We start from the raw sequence: 21,750 nt of genomic DNA on the forward strand, positions 1-21,750 counted from the left end.
ACTGCCCCTTTCAGAACTTTACTATCTGGGTTTCTATCTTTGAAAATTGTTGGGATTATACCATATGACATTTAATGCCCTTTCACTTCTATCTTTCCATAATTACTTTACTGTTGCAATTACTGAGGTCTTGGTATTTCTTGACAATTTTTTTTTTTGGTAGATTAGCATGGAAATGTGTAGAAATAGATCTGTTTAATTCGTTCATGTTTTTTCACAAGCAATTACTGAACTTCTGCTTTGTAGAAGGAATTCTGATAGTGTGGGACATAATTTAGTAAATTTACTTGGTTTCTGTCTCCCAAATCTCATGGTTCCCATAAGGGGAAAAGCCAAACATTATTTTGGCAGAACTCAGTAAGTTCAATAGGAAATGCATAAATACGGTCTGGGAGTGTTAGAGAAAAACATTCAATTCTGCCCCAAGTGTTTTAGATTCCCCATCCCTGAAGCATTTGCACCTGAGCTGAACTGTGAACAGCAGATAGAATTGCCAACAAGATGCAAATAACTACAACTGGCTGGCTTTCCTTCTTGATTTAGTTTCTGTGTAGTTTTTTGGTTACTCTAAACAATATCATAAATAAAATTGTGTATATCTATATTGAAATCTGTTTCTACATCTCCATCTACATACCTCCCTCTACGTTTATCTCCACACCTGTATCCATATCTATGTCTATATTGAGTAGGGAATAATAGGGGCAAAATAGAGGCCTGGAAAAGAGAATATTCTGACTGCTCTGAAGGCTAGTGGAGCTCTTGGAGTAATGGAGCCCAAGGGGCTTCACACCTTGCTGCACACTAGAATGTCCTTGGGTGGCTTTTACACCACTGATTCTCAGACCACACTTTGTATTAATGCAATCAGAGTCTCCAGGGGTGGAAGTATTTGTTGTTGTTTAGTTGCTAAGTTGTGTCTGACTCTTTGTGACCCCATGGACTGCAGTACGCAAGCCTCTCTGTCCCTCACTATCCCCTGGAGTTTGCCCAAGTTCATGCCTTCCAACCATCTCATCCTCTGCTGTCCTCTTGTCCTTTTGCCCAGCATCAGATAGAGGCATTAGTACTTAAAAAATTCTCCCAAGTGATTCTAACCTGGAGCCAAGCTGGAGGATCAGTACCTGACCATAGGAAACCATTAGAGATTTGGATCCTGTGGGCAGTATTTCTGGGGTGTGTCTTAGGAGGATCCTTCTAACAATCAGGCTGCAGAGGAAGGAAAGCAAAGAGAGGCAAGAAGCAGGAGTAGTACCTGCAGGAATCAGTGAGTGAGGCTGATGGGGAGGGTTGCAAGTGATAGAAGCTCAGAAGGGCCCACTGGGAGGTATGGCAAGGAATTCCGTAAAGAGGGAAGGAAGAGGAGGGTTGGGGAATGGAGGCTGGAGCCCCTGGATGAAGAATAGTGTTGTTAAGTGAGGCAGACAGAGGGGTGCCTAAGAGAGCCTGCTGCTAAGTCGCTTCAGTCGTGTCCGACTCTGTGCGACCCCATAGACGGCAGCCCACCAGGCTCCCCCATCCCTGGGATTCTCCAGGCAAGAACACTGGAGTGGGTTGCCATTTCCTTCTCCAATGCATGAAAGTGAAAAGTGAAAGCGAAGTCGTCAGTCATGTCCAACTCTTTGGGACCCCATGAACTGCAGCCTACCAGGCTCCTCAGTCCATGGGATTCTCCAGGCAAGAGTACTGGAGTGGGGTGCCATTGCCTTCTCCGAAGAGAGCCTGAGGAGGAAATATTTGCTAAGTCAGAGGTAGAGGAGACAAGTTCTGGGGGAAAGCTTTGGACTGGAGGGAAGTGTTTGGGAGTCATGGATTCAGGGGTTGTCAGGCTTCAGGGATAAGTGTGCCCCCAGTCCCCACCCCAGGAGGCAGTGACGCTGGAGGCACCTGCACCACTTCAGCTGAGGGTCTGGTGGGGGCATGCCCCACACCTCAGCAGGGTGTGTGAGGCACTTGACCTTAACTTGAAGACTGATTTCACACCAGCAATCCTATTCCACAGATTCCATAGCTCTTCCTTCCATTCTTTCTGAAGTAGAAGATTAACAGATGAATGACTCAGCATTTAAGGGAGGAAACAAACATGGAGGCCACTTTGTTGGCTGCTTCCGGGACACGGAAGATGCCCTTACCACTCAGGTGCCTGTGTGCAGCGTCTGGAAACCCAAGAAGCTAGAGTTGCTCTTGACCTGTGAGAACATGGATGGGTCACACCATCCCTGTTTTCCTGGATTATTCTCTTTTCTTAGCTTACTCTCTTTGTTGAAGTTTTTTGGTTTTTATAACCACAGAGAAAGGGAAAATGGTATCCATTTTGAAGGGAGACAAGTGGATAGCAGACATCCAGGAAGAAAAAACCCAAATTGAAAATGTTTTAGACTTAAAATGTTTTAACAATTTAGGATATTCCTATCCTAAAATGTCTGAACCAATGGCAGAATTGGATATGCTTCAAATATATATATATATATATATGTATATATCTATCTGAATCACTTATTATACTTCTGAAATATTATAGATCAACTATATATTCCAATAAAAAATAAAGATTAAAAAAAGAAATGGGTGTGACTTGTTCTCAGCCCATTCATCCCCTACTTAGGAGCTGGGATTGTTTGAAGGTTGCCCTAAGGGAGCAGAGGTCACTTCCCTAGGTGTTTTAGATTCTGACTGGGACTATTTGGTCACCTGCGTGCAAAATGTAAGTCTTCGACTTTAAGGTAATATATTCAGCTTTGTGCGTGTGTGTCAACTCATCATAAGAGCTCTTGGGTGAGGAAGAATGAAGCCTTGTTGGTCTTAAGCAAAAAAATAGATCAAATTATCTATCCTGAAATGCTTCTGTAACAAGAGGTAAATTTAGACATACTGTGAAATCTCTCCTTTTGAGTCCCTTTTGAGGTGGATGCGTGTGTATGTGTACATGTATGTGTGTGTGTGTGTGTGTGTAATATGGGAATCTAAAGGTGAGGGTCTTGCCAATTTTAAACAATTGGCATCTTTGTTTAGCTGTTAAATTCCATATTCTTGCCAAGATCCAGCTCTGCAATCACTAAACCCTCCAGCATCTGCTTTCTTAAAGTCCTGGGGTGCTTATGCACTTTCTGGTGAAAGTCAGCATTTTGCCAGAGTGCCAGAAGTGATTCTCAGACTCCAGAGACTCTTCCAGAAGTCTGCTTCTTTAGCTTAGGGGCCTCAGAGCAGCTCACTGCACAGGGCTCCCTTTGTCCTGTGCCCCTAGAAACCGAAGGTTCGGGCTTCATCTTCGTCATCTTGCCAGGTGGCCTCCATTACCCTGCAGGGCTCTGGGCTCCCCTTCACAATTTTTAAAACATTAATTGATTAATTTTATTTTTGGCTACACTAGGTCTTTGTTGCCGTGCATGGGCTTTCTCCAGTTGCAGCAAGTGGGGGCTACTCTCTAGCTGCTGTGTATGGGCTTCTCACTGCAGTGGCTTCTCTTGTTGAGCACAGGCTCTAGGTGCTCAGGCTTCAGTAGTTGTACCTCTCGGATTTAGTTGCTCCACAGCATGTGGGATCTTCCCAGACCAGGGATCGAATCTGTGTCCCCTGCATTAGCAGGAGGATTCTTAACCGCTAGACCACCAGGGAAGTCCTTCCCTTCATAATTGCTTAGCTGTCTCTTTTTTTCTTTTCTCTGACCAATGATATAAATGCAAAATGTTGTGAAAATTTCAACCTCTGTTCATAGTTATATTAATCCTCATTTACAGAATGTTTCCTCTTTCTAACTTAGTATACCCTGAAACTAATGGTGGAGTCCACATTTACTTGAGTAATCCCAAATATTATGGGTCCACATAACCTCAGGTATTATTGATCCTTCTATCTCAAAGATGAAGAGATCAGGGCTTGGAGAAGTTGTGACTTTCCCAGGCCAGGTCACCACATTTTTAGTAGGTGAGTGTATCTTTACCTCCAGATTTTCTGACCCTGGTCAACTGCTTTCCTCAGTACTGTTTGGCCCTGGACTGGATTTGAGGGCATAGAAATGAGATGCCACCCATGTTCTGATATTCATGAGGCAGTTTGCTCCTCTTAAACCCAACACTTGGTCCTGAATTCTTTCCCGAGGATAATCAATAATTTCCCATTTTTTCTGCCAGTGAGGATGCGGGTGAGGGCTGGGTGACCCCATGCAGGTGAGGGAGAGATGGACTCCCTTGTCAATGCTTGTGCCTTACAAACCCACTCACCATTGTCCCAGACCTCGTCAGGCTTCTGGGAACCCATGCTTATCCTCTGGGGTCTCTTGAGTTAAAAGAGCAGATCTGTGACTGTTTAAAAAGGAGAAGTGGTTTTCTCTTTGAGAAATGGAGTTCACTATGTTACCGAAGAACGAATAGGAGGCAGGCACTAGAGGATGGGGGAGCTGAGATTGTTCAAATTAGGAAGTGCCTACTAATGCTTAGGGTACAGGATCTGATGAGCAACCTGAGCAATCTGATGTGCATGTGTTGAAAAACTCTGAAGTTTGTGAATGAATGAAATGAATGAAAAACTCTGGAGCTCCTGAGGATAAACAATGCTTGCCGACTGGGTTTGTTAGCTAATCAGTGATACTTTGAGATGGAGCTGTCCAGGTACTTTTCACATAGAACTGAGTATATTTTAGTCTTTCTTTGGGGTTTGATACAGTTTGATGCCTCAGGGTGACCAGGCAGAATGACATTTCATTTTGTAGCTTTAGATCATTGGGGTGCATGACACAATCTATAGAAAAGTGATCAAGAAATCTTGGTTGTCTCTGAAATGGACTCATCTGATAAACAACAGGAATATCCCTGATTGAAAATCTCAGTTGTCACATGTTGGGAACAGTTCAAGTATACAAATATTCACACACAACTCAGAGACAGAAACATTCAGGCGCTCACATAAACATAAATGCTTTCACACACACACATTCACACACATACAACACAGGCACTCAGTCACACTTATATACGCCCACAAACAACATACCTAGGTGCTCACGCTCACACATGTACCTCATATACACTCATGCTCTCACACATACGCTCCTACATACTCCCACACCCTAAAGATACCCTACTATACACATACACAGATACACACATGTTCACACATATATGTATATATACACACTCTTAAAGATATCCCTACACAATATACTCACGTGTGCACTCACAGCCATAGGTACACTCTTTCACACACTCACATTCTCTCACACACAGACACATTCACACACATATCAGAACACACTCATATATGCACTTCACACTCACACTTCACACTTCACACTCACACTTTCACACTTCACCCTCACACTTCACACTCACAGATTCTTATGCAAATTCAAGCATACATACTCATGCATGCACACACTCATACATACCTTCAAACACACATTCACACACCCACTCACTCTTGAAAATCAGGCTGGCCCCAGGCTTCCTGCGGTCATCCTGATGAATTTGCAACAGCTCGTGCTTCGGGGTTTCCATCAGCTCAGCACTTTTAGAACTAATCCTTAATGGCAGTTTTTCTCAGATATTCCAATTCAAACCTTTCATCTTTCCAAGGAGCTTCCTGGTGTGTGTACATAATGAAACATGACTGGAATAATCAGGCAGTGGATCCTTGGGAGAAAGGATAACAACAATGCAAAATGAAGCAAAGGGAAGATATCCTGCGTGTCACTGAGTGATGGCCAGATAGAAAGTCTTATCACAGGACCAGTTCCAGGGGAATAACTGGGAACAAGTTCCTTAGCTGTGCCAATCTCTGTTACTCCTTTGTAATAATGGTTTCCTGGGGCCCGCCACAGTCATTTTTAGGAATATTGTGGGAGTTGAAGGTACTGTGTATGTACAATGACCTCATGCATAGCAAAATGCTACAGTGCCATGAGGAGGGAGAAGACATTAAGCAGGGATAATTATTCAAGAGCGAATCTCAGAGTTTCCCATTAAAAATGTCTCACCATTCAACTTATCATCAAATATTTAATGGATTTATGTTTCTAAAAGTTTTCAAATAAAACAAATCGCTGACTTCCTTCTGAGACTCTGGCAAGGGTCCCCTCATATTGTGGACCTGCTCTCTTTAGTTTACTATCTCATTCCACACCAGCCCTACAAATTCATGAGATCTGGATGGAAAGCATTCTTTCCAGAAAGCTCCTGCTCTCGACTTTCAGCTGATAGACTGTGAGAACACCCTTTTATCCACCAGAGACAACACACGGCTCGAATAACATCGTGCTGAGACAGAGTGCAGGCACCAGGTAAATCACAGTCGGCCCAGGTGGCCAGGCTCACCCCTGAAGGACTAACGGAAGAGAAAGGAATCAGATTCTGAAAGACAGAGGTGTCCTTCATGCGTTGAAGGGCAGTTACAGAGCAGGAAACCCTCAGTGGTGATTCCACACAGTGATGCCTTAGCGGCCCTCGTCCTGAGGGCATTTGATGAGCACCCTAGGTGTGAATGGATATCTGGCACTTCATTGACCTGCCGATGCCCTGAGATGGTGTCACTGTGATGGGTCCCCATTCACAGCTGGGGAGACACACCCTGGGTTTGAGCATGGGTGCGTGGGGGGCTCGTGACTACCCAGCTGCTGCTGCTGCAACTGCCATGGAGCCTCCTAACGTGCTCACAGATGCAGACCTGCCTGAGCTCGGAGCTGTGATGAAACTCAGGGGGCCTGAGCAGATGGGCTCCTGGTGAAACTGCCAGGACTCTGGCTCCACTCCTCAGTGGCTTCTAAGAGCAGAGGGGTGATGGGGAGCTTTGGCAAACATCCCTCTCTCGCAACAGCACAGAAGGACATAGGGAGGTGTTGGGTGCCCCTGGAGAGGGTCATGGCTGCCATCCCAGATGGGGGAGTGGGGAGCCTTTTGCATGCTTATGACTCTGTTCCCCATAAACATGAGTAGCAACACTCGAGCTGAGAAAGGCTGGTGTCTCCCCTCGGGGACATCAAAGTGATGTAAAGGGCTAAAACTGCCCTTCAGCCAGGCCTGGAAGGAGTGCACCAGCTGGGGGTGGAGTGGGATGGGGGCGGTGGGGTTAGCTCTCCTGGTCCGCGGCTTCCCTGCAAGGGTCCTGTACAGAAGTCATCACTCATGGGCTCCATGCAATACATCATGCACCATGCCCAGCAGACGGGGGGCCACGGGAAGCAGTTGTGCCAGGGACAGAAACAGAGGAAAGCAGGACAATGCAGCGGCCGGTGGCTGGCTGTGGGAACCCGAATGGAGGGTTGGGTTGGTGGGCACTGGGAGAGAAGAGATCAGGGAAGGTGATGGCGCATGGCATTGGGGGATGTGTGCCGCCCTGTGGGGCACGAAGAGAGGTCCACCCAGGCAAGGGACGTGGTGGTGGAGGGTCATCAGGGGAACAGAGAGGGTCCTCTTAGATGTGGCCCTGGGGTGGTCAGCCAGAGCTCAGGCCTGAAGGGCTGCCAGGAGAGTCCAGAGAAGCGGTTCCAATGACCCTGCGGCAGTTCCGGTGACCCTGTCCTGCTGCAGACTGTGTGTGCTTTGCTAGGAAGATTCTAGCAGAATTGTACCTTTTCTTGGGACCCAGCAATTCCTCACCCTCATACTAAAACTAGCACTTGGCCTGTGTTACCCTGGAGGGTGTCTCCCTGGGTCTGTTCCACTACCCCTGAGTGTGGCTCAGCTTTATACTCCTGTCTCCTGCACCCAACCTGAAGTGGGGCGGCTCTCAGGAGGTGGCTGGGAGGAAGCAGAGATGCTTGTTATGACCCACCAGAAGTAGATCCACAGCCAGAGGGGCAGCCTGGCCACTGAAAGATCGGCTTTAGACGAGGGCTTGGGAGGTGTCTGCGCACATAGGAGAGAGAAGAGAGACTGTCAGGAGCAGGAAGTGAGTCTACGAGCAGAATCACTGTGGGATCCTGAAGAGGTGGTCTTAGGAGCAAAGGCTCATTACTGAGAAAGGGGTTGTGGAGCCAGGAGGATAATACAGTGAATCTTCATCAGCTCCTTGGAGCCACAGAACCCGAGCTCCCAGAATGAAGACTAGAAGTGTGTTCTAGACACTTGAGCACACGGAAAATGGATGGGTTTTTCTACCATGTTTGATATTTGTTTGGAATACTTTAGACACTGCACAGACGCTAGCTGCATGCTCCTGGGGTTGGCTGGTCAGTGCTCTCCTGGGTGGAGTCCGTTGGCCAAGGTTGAGCACACATGATCACTCCCACTTTCTTATCATTCAATCTTGTGAAACGAGTGACGCTCTTCCCATTTTGCAATTAAGAGTATGAGCCTCAGAGAATTTGTGTCCTCTCCCTGGAAAATGACCGAGAAGGAATCTGCACACTAATGTGAAGTTTAAATTTCACTGCTTTATCACTTGTCTTGTGCTTCATTAAAGAAGAATTATGCCATTTATGGGGGGAAAAGTATCTGAAACAAAGCACTGAGCAAACTCCTTGACTTCTGGTTGGTTAAATCCTTGACATGGTTTTTCTCTCATTATCCGCTTTTATTTAGGAGGCTAAAAGGCCAAAGCAAAGTTCAGTTTTCATTATGTTTTGTTTCAAAGGAAGAAAAATATTTTAAAATATGCATTATTAAAAAATTATTTCTTACAAGAATTCGCATGTTTTATGCATGGGAGAGTGGGTGCTGTTTGCACATCCTCACCACTAGATGGCGATGTCTGAGCGTCGAGCAGAACCCTGGGCGGTGGGCTCCAGTTCCAGCAAGGTCCCTGGGATGGTGGCTGAAGGATCTGGTTCATTGGTCTGCAAAGTTCCCTGCACGTAAAGTAAAGCAAGGAAGGTGAAAATTCCTGGTAATTTGTATCCATGTCTGAAGCGCAGATTAGCTCCAGTCTCTATACCCGTGCTTGGGAAACCAGCAGTGTCTCCTAGTCATACCGTGCAGCGTGTGTGTTGTGTGCATGGTCCATTTGAGCAGCCGACATGGATGTGATGATGCGGCTGCTGCGCTGTGCCTGGGGGGGGGGGGGGGGACCCAGCCCTCCTTCTCGGCCATGACTGGCTTCGCTGCCCTACTCCATTTTTTTTTTTTTTTGCTGGGGCTTTCAATGTTTGTTGCTGCGTCACCTGCCCACCACAGACACATCCAGTCTACGCCCGTCTGTCTGCCCTTCCTCCCAGTTAGGCTGCACACAGAGCCCTGTTGTAGGATTCTTCTGGCCTTTTTGCTCTATGGCCAGATGTGCAGAGCCTTGGAGTCTGTGATCAGGCTCTGTGACCCAGGAGCCCAGCTGAGTGACCTGGTGCTTTTGGATCCAAGGAGGTTCCTGCCTCTGACTCAGGGAATCCTGGAAAGGGAGCATTTCAGGACATCTAGGTCTGCAGAGGTCATTGTGCTACTTATCTAGCGGTGAGTCCTCCTAGTTCCCACCACTGCACCACGTCCTTGCGGTGCCTGTGTGAGTAAGGGCTGATTCATGCCTTCCAGAAGCCAACAGTCTGGTCACAGGAAAAGGCAGAGAGATTCCCACAGGAATGTGTGTTGGAGGAGAAGCACCTACAGCTTGAGGGAGGCATGCTGAGGGAGGGATGACCCTCTGTCTGGAGGATTTGGGCAAAGGGCAAGACCTCTGCAAAGTCTTTGAAGGGAGGGCATCCAGGCAATCACCTGCTTGGGGGACTGCTCCCCTCCCCCTTCTTCCTCAGTGTTTCCTCTGCCTCCCAGGCTGACTTCCCTGCATGGTGGTTAGCTGAGGATGGAGGGTTTCCTTCTGAGCAAGGAAACCCAGAAACCGCACCCTCTGGCTAACCTCCCGCTCCCCTTCTTTGACAGGAGGGTCCGAGTTGCTTCTCCTTAGGGGGAGGGGAGGTTGCACTCTCTGGTCTGGGGCAGGAGCTTCAGCTGGCTGTGCCCTCAGAATGTGGACATTCACTGTTCAGAGTGACCTTCCCAGACTGGTCTTGGTCCCCACAAGGTTAAATTCCAGGATCTGGCTGCAGGTTTGGAAGGCGTTGAGCCACGTAGCTGCTTTGGTTCTAAGTGTCAGGTCGTTAGGTTAGAGGAAAGTTCTGTCCACTGGCTGGCCAGTTCCTTCAGTGCCCACTAGGGCTGGGAGGCTTAGATCTGATAGTAAAGGGTGTCCTTTACTTGTCTTTCCTCTGTGGATATCTTCTAATAAAGAGTTTTATACTCTACCTGGCAAATAACCTTTTCTTTTGTACGTCATTTCAAAGAGAAAATGTATTCATTGACCAGAAAATTGAGTAGATAGGTGCTGATTTGGGTGCTTTGTTGGCAGTTGGCAGCTGTGAGGCTGTATAAGGTGCTTTTATATTCTGATTTGACCTTATATCAATTATCTGAATAATAATGAGATGAAAATTGCAGAACCTGAGGGCTGAGACCACTCAGATGTGTGCTCTTTCTCTGCTTTGTTTTAGTTTGCCCTGGATTATAGCCCTACCCGATGTGATGTGAAGTAGCACCCACATTTTGGCCAACTTGGGCTTGACAGTGGAGTTCTAGGAATGGAAGGCCATACTCTCTGAGTGGGGGCCACAGAAGGTCTTGCCCATAGATGATTGGGGGGTTCCGGCAGGCCTGAAGTGACTGTCCCAGCACAGCCTCTGGTTCCTTTCTCAAGAGCAGGAACTGGGGGATCCTGGAGATACCCAAATGTGCATTTCTCGTGTGGTAATTGACCTGTGGAGGGATTCATTCTCGCTAGTCTATCTACGGAGGCAGCTGTATGCAAAAGGACAGACACACACGATCTTTAAAAAATACAGAAATATCTCAGGCTCCATTTGGCATAGAGTTCTATTCTTTAGCAGACCTAGTAAAATAACTGTAACCTGTGCTGAATGAGTGACAGCCTGAGCAGTGCCTCACAGGGCAGGCATATTCCCAGGGAGGCGTGGGCATCAGGGACCCCTGATGGACTGGCACTGGCCAGCAGGGAGTGACAGGATCTGGTAATGAGGTTTTGAAGTTCAGAGCCATCCTCACTATGTGAGTAATCTTGGAAAATGTACTGTGTGTTTGTTATCTGACAAAGCAGGTAATTATAACGAAAATGTCATTTAAAACAGCTATTGCTTTTGCACACCCGCTTTTGCACTCCCACTTTTCCCAGGGCTAAGGACTTTCTGTTCATCAACTTATTTACTATAAACCCAAGAGGTAGGTGGGGCTGCAGGGCACAAGGTGAGGTTTGAAATCAGGATGCCTCTGTCTCAAAGGGTGGTTGGGGCATTATTCACGTTTATGATAGTAGCTCAGACGAATGTATGGATTCGCCTACCATTGTACACAAAACCTCCTCCCAGAGAAGGGGATCAAGGTGAGAATAAAGGGACTTGTGGTATACCTGACATTGAATGAAGACCATGTTGCATTCAATGAGAATGAGTCATACAACCAGTGATCCCTCACATAGAAATACATTTAAAGTGAAATCATGTTGTATGATGAGTTACAAGTCATTGATCATACTAAATGCCAGGATAGGGAGGAATTGCAGGAGACTGGAAGAGTAGAAATCATATTAGCAAATGGGGCCATAAGCAAAGGAAATGATAAGAAATATAAAAATGTGTTCAAAGAACTAACTTTGAATAAGGGCTCACAAGAAACTGAAATTCCACTGCAGGTGTTCTTGGGGGAGAGAATGACACTTAGCCTTCGTTGATGACAATTTTTAATCTTGAACAAATCTTGTAATTTTGTCTGGCTCAGTGCTTCTCCCAGAAGACACCAATACAGAACACACTAGTCTTCTTTTAACTTCCAAATTTCACATGTAAAATGTTTCTTTGTGGGCTTATTTTTCTGAACAGGGTGTATGTATCTTCTCATTCCTTCTAAGGCAGGGTGTGTGGACATCTGACTGTGCTGCTGGACTTTTAGGCTTCTTCTAAGTTGACTTTTGCGGTATTGCAGCAGACATTCTCTTGTTCACTTCCTCATGGAATGTGTGGGTCCATCAGACAGACTCCTAGAAACGGAATCTGAAAATTAAAGGTCACACATGCTTTGATAGGTCTTCCAATTTGCTCTTCTAAAAGACCTGGATATTTTCTACTTTAACCAACATGTGTCAGATTGTATGCATCCTCACCATGGAAGAACATTATCAGCCATCTAAATTTTTGCATATCTGAAGGAGAAAAATCCTCATTTTTGTTTTAATCTGCATATTTCTAATTACAAGTGCTTTGGAGCACATGTCTTATGGTTATTTGCTCCTTGCATTTCTTCTATGAATTATTTGTTCATATCCTTTGCCCCTTTTTCTATTGTAATGCTTCTGTTTTTCTTATTGGTTTATAGGATATTTTTGCTCTGGAAATCTAGGATGGATTTAGGTTTTGTGGTTCCTAAAGCTGATCAAGTTTAGAGGACCATCCGCAAGGAAAATAATATAAAATTAGAGAAGAATGTAGCTGCTTACTTCCAGCTCCTTGCCCGACCTTGGGATGAACCCACACGAGTAAGTGGTGCTGAAGCCTCCACTGCATTAACTTCATGATGAATCCCACTTTTCTAGAAGGTACTCCTTTGTTATGTTTTCAGCAAATATCTTCACTGTAAGGACACTGTAATTTTTGTGTTTGAAAATTGGCCAATAGCTTCCATTTTAATGGCCGGACTGATAACTTTTCTTCTGGGGTTGCGGCTTCTGTCCCTTTCGGGTTTTACAGGTTTCCTGGCACACCGCGTTGCCTGGCTGGCTTCTGTGCCCACTGCTCTGGCTTAGCAAGGAAATAATTATGGTGAGCTTAAGTGACTGGGGAAGAAATGATATTGTATTAACTTAAGAATGTGAGTGTCTATCCAAAGTCATGGAAACTGCCCATGCCCCTCCTGCCCCTGGTACTTGTTGATTCTGAGTCTAGAATGGTTGGTTGTCTAGAATACTCAGTACCCTCTCTGCCTGGGGGACTGGGCTGTGAGTTCCCTGGGGTTGTCCCTCGTAAGTCTGTTGGCTGGTTGTTTCTCAGGAGTGCTGTAAAGGTTTTTTTGGCTAAAGACCTTAACTTTTATTTTCCCGTGCTCTTACAAAGTTTTAAAAGATTTTTTTCTGGCAAAACAAGATTTCCGTCATGATGAGAAAGGTAGCTGTGCATTTAAGACAGTCTTAGAGCTGTTCTCTGAATTTGACTTCCTCAGAGAGAGTGAAGACAGATGTGGTTCAGAAGAAGAGGAGTCAGTTGGTTGAGTGGACTAAACCAGTCACTTTGAACACAGTTTATATTTTTATAAGGCATCTATTTTACAACACAAGTTGGTACTTCTACTGTCACACACGGAATTGAAACAGAAGCATCACAGAAAGTGGCTTACCTCCTCGGGGCCAGGCAGGCTGATGGTTGCCCTTCACCTTCCCTTACTTTCTCTTCCGTCTTCTAATCTTTCTCTTTTGTTTATTTCATTTCATCGAAGAACACTGGCTGCTGCCCATTAAAGTCAACTGACAATGACTGACAAGCCAGGTCTTGCAGGCTGGCATGTGCAGCTCTGTGAGTGTAGAGTCCTCTCTGGAGAACGAGGGGTTTCTCCTGTTTCAGGACCTGGCCTCCATGACTGACCAGGGAGCCCCTGCCCATCCCCATCTTCCCTGCTCCCTCCTCCTGCAGCCTCCATTCTCCACTTCCTCAAACACACATCCCTCTGCCAAGTAGCCCCACAGGCCTGGCTCCCTCCCTGCATCAGGTGAGGACCTCTAGCCTCCTTTGTGAGCCAATAAGAACTTTTGAGAAGAGTCTGGATTTGTTTCTCTTTTTCCCTTTAATGCAAGTTTTTAAAAAACAAGGAGCTTGATCTTCTAAGGTAAGATTTCCTTACATACTGCAGGGCTCAGGAATCTCAGCCTTAAGCCCTGAAGCTAACTGACATGAATTGATGTGGAGCTGGAGGAATTACTGGGAACAGTGGTGATGGGAAATGTTAACACAGGTCAGAAGCTTGTGATGTCTGGGAGGGTCCCGGGTGCTTCACTTACATCATTCATCTTTATAACAATTATAAAAGTAACAAAACCATTTGGAGTAGAGAGCCCAGGGCACCAAGGGACTGGTGGAGGCTGAGAACTGGTAGTCAGTGTAAGCTCTTTAAAAACAAATCAGACAAACTTGGGCTCAGCTTTTTTTTTTTAAACTTAAGACACAAACATTACATAGCATTTTCATATTTTATGATATCCGCCTTCCTCAAAGGGAACCCAGAACTGATCATTGATTGCCATTTGCAAATGCTCTGGCTGTTTCCTGGTTCTTTATCACTGGCTGACCAGCTTCACCCTTGCCCCCCGACCCCTGAACCTTCCAACCATTGTCTCCCATCTCCACCCTGTCCACTGTCTCCAGTCTTAGCCTAGATTCTGTGTACGTGGGTGGAGAAGGGTTAGGGTGAAGAGTGGTTACATTTTGCTGAAAATGTGAGCAAGAAATTTCAATGTTTATACATCCAGGGCCAAAATTTTGCCTGTAGGATGAGGTGGACTTATGATTGGATAGCCAAGGTGAGTAAAAGGAAGACAGTGGGGCCCCACCACATCCTTGCCTCCTGCAGGGAGGTCAGTGATGTTGAATGAGTTACTTCCACATCCTGAACCTTCCGTGGTGTCTTCCTGTATGAAATGTGGGCCATAATCAGAGATCCAAGTAAATTAGGAAGGTGGGAACACCTAGTTTGGGGTCTGGTTCCTATGTAGTTTTACAATTGTTTTGCAGCCCAAGTCCTTTACAGACCCCAAGGCTTTGGGCTGGTTGGCTGTTAATCTGTTCCTGAGAGAACATCCAGGTGAGTTTCCCTCGCCCAATGGGGCCAGTCCATTTCCCCACGGGGGCTGGTGGAGCCCATCCCAGAGATGAGACTACACAAGGTTCCTCACCCTCCAGTCTAATATTCCAGCCTACTAGTGCTGATTTTTGTGTGGGAATCTTCTTCTTTTCAGGCCCTGTAGCAATGAGCATTTTGGGTTTTGGTCTCCAAAGTCAAGTAAGAAAGCTGTACTTCCTACACCCATGATGAAGACAGCCAGAATGTCTGCATGGGGGGATGGCTCCAGGCTGAGCCACATGAGAGCCGTTCTGGCCCTGCCTGAAGAGTCTTCTAGAGTCAGGAGCCGTCCAGCTCCAGCTCCAGACCAAACAGATTAGGAAGAATATAAGCAAAATTGTAGGATGCAGCACTGAAGTTCAGGAAAGGTCAAGCCTCAGTAGACAGATGTCCAGCTCCTCCAGTGTTTATTTAGTTTTACAACATCGGCGGCACCAGCAGGGGATCAGCGAGACAGACAGGGATGGGAACGACTCTTGTCCTCTCCTCTGTCCTTATCGGGATGTCCAGCTCTTCTTAATTCATTATGAGTGGGAACATCATTTTCTGACCAAAAAAAGTTGTTTTGGAATCAAATAGAATTGTCTCCTTAAACCGAAGGGAAAACCACATTACGGCTAAGACTAAATACATTCTTAAGATTTTTTTATTTGGATAAGCAACAAAAACTCATATGATAATGTCATTTTTGTATATATTCAATGTTTAGATTTAAGAAAGCCCTTTCGTTTGGTTATTGGTTCAGTCATTTACATACATTTCCTGTGTGCCAGACCCTGGCCTATAAACTAGAGATTCAGCTATTGTTTTTGTTGTTCAGTCACTAAGCAATTCAGTGCCTCTCTTTACAGTAGCTCTTACCACCTGGGGAAGACAGACATGGAAAACAATGTTTGACAAACATTATAGAGAGATGGGTATAGGAAAGATGGGGACAGAAAAGGAAACTACTAACCATCTACAGTTTGGACAGCCTCCCAATTTGATAAGGGGTTAATATCCAAAATATGGGAGAAGGCAATGGCACCCCACTCCAGTACTCTTGCCTGGAAAATTCCATGGATGGAGGAGCATGGTAGGCTGCAATCCATGGGGTCTCTAAGAGTTGGACACAACTGAGCAACTTTACTTTCACTTTTCACTCTTCACTTTCATGCATAGGAGAAGGAAATGGCAACCCACTCCAGTGTTCTTGCCTGGGGAATCCCAGGGACGGGGGAGCCCGGTGGGCTGCCATCTATAGGGTTGCACAGAATCAGACACGACTAAAGTGACTTAGCAGCAGCAGCAGCAGTTGTGAATCAAGCAATGCACTAGATGCTGGAGGTACACAAATATGACATCCTTATCTCCCCAAGTAGCTCATAATATAGGAAGATAAGTGATATATATAAATTAGACATAATGTGGCAAGTGCTACTTAGGAAGGAGGGAACCTAGACTGGACAGCTGGGACAAGGCTTTGCATAGAAGATGACCTTAAAAGTGAGTTCACAGGGACAGGTAGGAGTTGAATGGACACGTGAAAGTGGATCATGTTGCCAGGGAACACAGCATGTGCAACAGAACAAAGGCATGGAAAAGCTGGCAATTTGGGAAAACAGCAATACTTCTGTAGGGATGGCACACAGGATGGAAATTAGGGAGTCAAAATAGATGCGACCCTTAATTAATGGTTAAAAACAAATGACAAAAAGCCTTTAGTCAACTAGAGCTAAGTCTGTGCATCACAACTACTGAAGCTTGTACATTCTAGAACAAGAGAAATCACGGCAATGGGAAGCCCATGCACCGCAATTATAGTGTAGCCCCCACTTGCCATAACTAGAGAAAGCCCTCATGTAGCAATGAAGACCCAGCATAGCCAAAAAAGTAATAATAAAATAAATAAATGAAAATTTAGAAAAGAACAGATATGAGAATCCCAATATCACTGCAGCATTGTTTACAATAGCCAAGATATGGAAATATCCTAAGTGTTCGTAAATGGATGAATAGATAAAGAAGATGTATAATAAAGGAATACTATTTAGCCATAAAAAGGAATGGAATTTGGATGGAGTTTAAGGCTATTAATGCTAAGTAAAATAAGTCATATGGAGAAAGACAATTAGTGTATTATTTCATTCAAATATGGAATCTAAAAAGGTACCCAAACAAAAAACACCAATGAACAAACGAAGTAAAGCAAAGCATGCTCACAGATACAGAGAAAAGATTGTTGGTTACCAGAAGGGAAAGGGCTTCAGGTGTTGGCAAAATAGGTGAAGATGGTCAACTGTATGGTGATAAGTGGCAGCAAGACCTGTGATGGTGCTCACAGTGTAGTGTATACAGATGTCAAACTATAATGCTGTACACCTGAAACGTACATATATGTGTGAGTGTATATCTATGACTCATAGACTGAATTTCAAAGAACAATATGAATTCAATAGGGAAGAAAAGAAGAGGAAGTAGGTATAGGCAGAGGAAAGTGCAGGTACAAAGACACAGGGGTTGAGACCAAAAGAGCAAAGCATATTCTCGGAAATTCCAGCACTTTATATGCTTGTAGTCTGGGTGCTTTTAAAGATGATTGTGGTGTGAAGAGTGCAACTGATGGTGACTTCAATGCTGGGAAGGACCATAAAGCACTGGCAATCATGCCGAAGAACTTTACATCTATCCTAAGGGTAATGTGAAGGGGTTGAGCTGTAGAAAATGTAGAATTTAATATATGCCAAAGCATTTCAGGATATGTATTTTATTAAGGAGCATCATTCTGGTTACAAGGTGGATCAAAAAATGAGGCATACTTGAGCTAGGGTGATGGTAGAAAGAAAATGGGGAGAGGGCAATGTGAGGAACACTGATGGTATTCAGTTGATCAGACTCAGCAGAAGGCTGATTGGGGTAGGCAGGAGTCTTGCTTTGGTCTCCAGTTGAGGATCTGTTGCACAGCAGAGCTCTTGGAGAACAAGGAGGACCTGTTCCATCACAACATTGAACTCACCATTGGAATTCAAGATTTGTTACAAAGATCAAGGATATCTCAGGATCAGGGAATGTGAGAAGATCAAGTGTGTGGGGAAAGAATAAAGTGTGTAGACAGATGAGGGTTGAAAGTTTATCCGGCAGTAGGGTGTGTCAGCCTCTGACTGTGGAATTGCCTGAGGATCTCGAGTGGGGAATTGTCAATGTGAGGTGGTGGTTGGAGGCTGGTCTGGGAAGGGCATGAAAGAAGAGGCTCAGGCCAAGAGGTGGCAGGGGTTGCAGACTTAGCTGAAGAGCTCCGGAAGCAGGAGAAAAACGCAGGAGATGGTTTCAAAAGCTAAGGAAGTAACAGGTCCGTTGGTTTTTTTTTTTTTTTTTTAATTCCAAGTAAAACAAAAGGTTCCTGGGTTACAGGCACAAGTGAAATTTGATGCAGCAATCCTGAGTAGCTCCAAGGTGGAAGAAACCATCTTGGTTAGGAACTGGATTTAGAAAGGGCAGAGATCATATTTAACTCAGCAAGGACAGTTTAATCAGCCAAGTAGGGAAATGAGACTGCAGAAGGCAGAGGACTGGTGAGAAGTGAGGTGGTGAAGGACTCATGCAAAACTTGCTATGAAGGCAAAGATGGTGAATACCTAGAAAGTGACTAGGTTAACAGAGGTTGAATTTTTTTTCTTTTCTTTTTTTAAAGTGGCTATTTTGAATGTGTTTCTATTTTAAGGGGAAGCACCAGAAACAAGGAAGTAACTTTAGACTAAGCAGAACTGAGGGTGGAGGTTGAGTGGAGTTGAGGTCACAGAACCTATGACAGTACCAGCCTGGGGAGAAGGACCACATCCAGTCCCTGGGCCTGGACATCTAGGAAGATGAGCACCGTGAAGGGGAAGTGAGCAGAGAGGTAAGTTGTTACTTCGGGTCTCCATTTTTCATTACCTATATTTTTTTCACAAGTTCCTAGCCCTTATCTTCATTTTATAGTAAGATTAAGAAACATCCCCACGTTTGTTCAGCTACTAACAATAGAAGTAGGTTTTTCAATCAAATGTCTTTGGGCTTCAAATCCAGTGAGTTTTCAGAAACTAAGCAAAATGTATGAATGTGCACATATTAGATGTACTATTGACAATACATGAAAATTCATTTCCACAGGGCTTATTTTTTCAATTTTTCTTTGAAATCATCTTCCACAGTTATGCCCAAATAAGCTTTCTAAACCATAGCTCTGATAAGACTCCTTATGGCAGAAAGTGAAGAAGAACTAAAGAGCCTCTTGATGAAAGTGAAAGAGGAGAGTGAAAAAGTTGGCTTAAAACTCAACATTCAGAAAACGAAGATCATGGCATCTAGTCCCATCACTTCATGGGAAATAGATGGGGAAACAGTGGAAACAGTGGCTGACTTTATTTTTCTGGGCTCCAAAATCACTGCAGATGATGATTGCAACCATGAAATTAAAAGATGCTTACTCCTTGGAAGGAAAGTTATGACCAACCTAGACAGCATATTAAAAAGCAGAGACATTACTTTGTCAACAAAGGTCTGTCTAGTCAAGGCTATGGTTTTTCCAGTGGTCATGTGTGGATGTGAGAGTTGAACTATAAAGAAAACTGAGCACCGAAGAATTGATGCTTTTAAACTGTGGTGTTGGAGAAGACTCTTGACAGTCCCTTGGCCTGCAAGGAGATCCAACCAGTCCATCCTAAAGGAGATCAGTCCTGGGTGTTCATTGGTAGGACTGATTTTCAAGCTGAAACTCCAGTACTTTGGCCACCTGATGCAAAGAGCTGACTCATTTGAAAAGACCTTGATGCTGGGAAAGATTGGGGGCAGGAAGAGAAGGGGACGACAGAGGATGAGATGGTTGGATGGCATCACAGACTCAATGGACATGGGTTTGGGTGGACTCCAGGAGTTGGTGATGGACAGAGAGGCCTGGCATGCTGTGGTTCATGGGGTCGCAAAGAGTCGGACACAACTGAGCGACTGAACTGAATTGATAGCCTCAAAACCGTGGACAGTCTCCCATTGCCTGAAGAATCAAGCCTTAATCACGCAGTATGGCCCAAGACCCTTTGCAATCTGGTCTATAACCTACCCTTCCAAACGAACTGAGGATTCATCTTGCCCTTCTGAGGACGAAAAAGGTACCCTTTCCTCGAAATGCCTCATGCCTTTATTAGAAAACTGTCATGCTGATTTTTTTAAAATAAAAATAATTTTATTGAGATACATTTTATATGGTAAAATTTCACCCATTTTAAGTGTAAATTGATGACTTCAATAAATTTATAGAGTTGTGCAGCCATTAGCACTATCTAAACAGAAGTGTTTTAGAGTACTTCTAATACCTGGAAAATATTCTTATTCCTGTTTGCAGTAAATCCCTAGTCTTGTCATTTCATGTAAATGAATCATACAATATGTAGTCTTGCATCTGACATCTACCAAAATATTTTTGGGGTTCATTCATGTAATATGCATCAGTGGTCCATTTCTATTTTATTATTGAATAGTATTCCATTATATTTTAATTCATATGAATATACCATAATTTATATGTGCAGGGAAATGGCAACCCACTCCAGTGTTCTTGCCTGGAAAATCCTATGGACAGAAGAGCCTGGTGGGCTATAGTCCATGAGGCCACAAAGAGTTGGACATGACAGAGATTTAGCACATCACAAGTTAATGGACATTTGGATTGCTTGCACATTTTAGCCACTATGACTTCTACTGCTATGATCATTTGTATACAAGTTTTTGTTTGCACATATGCTTTTGTTCCTCATTTCATTTCAGATTCTCTTGGACTGGACCCTCTGTCATGTGGTACATTTACGTTTAACATTGTAAGAAAATATCAGACTGGTTTCCAAAGTGGCTGCACCATTTACATTCCCACTGCAATGTTTAAAAGTTTCATTTTCTCCACATCCTCACCAACACTTGTTATTATCTGTTTTTAATTATTATCATAATTATCCTAATGGGTACATAGTGTTATATCATCTTGATTTGCATTTCCCTAAATACTAATGATGTTGTCCATCATGTTTTGATGATCTATGTGTCTACTCCTCCAACAATACTACACTGTCTTGATTACTGTAACTATGTGTGATAATAAGCCTTAATACGCAGAAGCACGATTCCTCCACTTTATGATTCTTTATCAAGATTGCTACTGCCGTAGTGTCTATGCTTTTCATATTTGTTTTAGAATAAACTTGTCCATATCTAGAAAGACCTTGCTCAGATTTTGTAGGAAGTAGTGTGAAAATTGAGTTCAATTTAACAAGTGTCATCTTTACTATGTTGACTGTTCCAATCCTTGAACACAGTATGTATCTCCATTTATTTAGGTTTTCTTTGAGCTGTTTCACCAGCATTTTGTAGGTTTTGTTGTACAAGTCCTTGACATGTTTGTTAGATATATACCTAGGTGTTTTATTTTTCTTGGTTGTTGAAATTGTATTTTGATAATGGTTTCCATGTGTTGGGTGGATTTATGCCATGATTCATGAGTGTGGCATTCTGGTGGGGAGGAGGAACTATGAGGAGGATGTGGGGAGGAAGATGTGCTCTCAGGTCCTGCCTTCATCTCTTCCCCTCTGTGATCCTGGATAAGGCATTGGCACTTGTGACGAATGATACCTACCTCACAGAAGTCAGGGCAACCCAAATTCTATTTAAAGTGCAACCAATTATTGACTATGACTTATGTTAAAATTAGGTTTAAGTCCCAGGACATAGATTACCGAGCATCTTTCAGTTTCTGGAGGAATGCCTGGCACACAGCAAGCAGTAAGAATGTGTGCAGAGAATGGATTGAATGAATAAACCATATGGTAATTTCTACCATACCAGTCTTTATCAGACTGGTATAATTTCCACTTTTAATAGCTATCCTCTTTATTAATAAAAAGCTTTTATATGCCACTTTGTAAATGAAGGGCAAGGATCA

General features: G+C 44.3%; 1 long non-coding RNA gene across 1 annotated transcript; it reads left to right on the forward strand.

Moving 5' to 3' along the window:
- The first annotated feature begins 12,300 nt into the window (after window positions 1–12,300).
- On the forward strand, window positions 12,301–20,091 carry LOC104972144 (uncharacterized). Its single transcript, XR_009494254.1, has 2 exons — window positions 12,301–12,516; window positions 18,508–20,091. It is a non-coding gene; the product is annotated as an uncharacterized lncRNA (long non-coding RNA).
- The last annotated feature ends 1,659 nt before the right edge of the window (window positions 20,092–21,750 follow it).

The sequence above is a fragment of the Bos taurus genome, chromosome 4 (genome assembly GCF_002263795.3).
Source record: "Bos taurus isolate L1 Dominette 01449 registration number 42190680 breed Hereford chromosome 4, ARS-UCD2.0, whole genome shotgun sequence".
Classification (NCBI taxonomy): Eukaryota; Metazoa; Chordata; class Mammalia; order Artiodactyla; family Bovidae; genus Bos; species Bos taurus.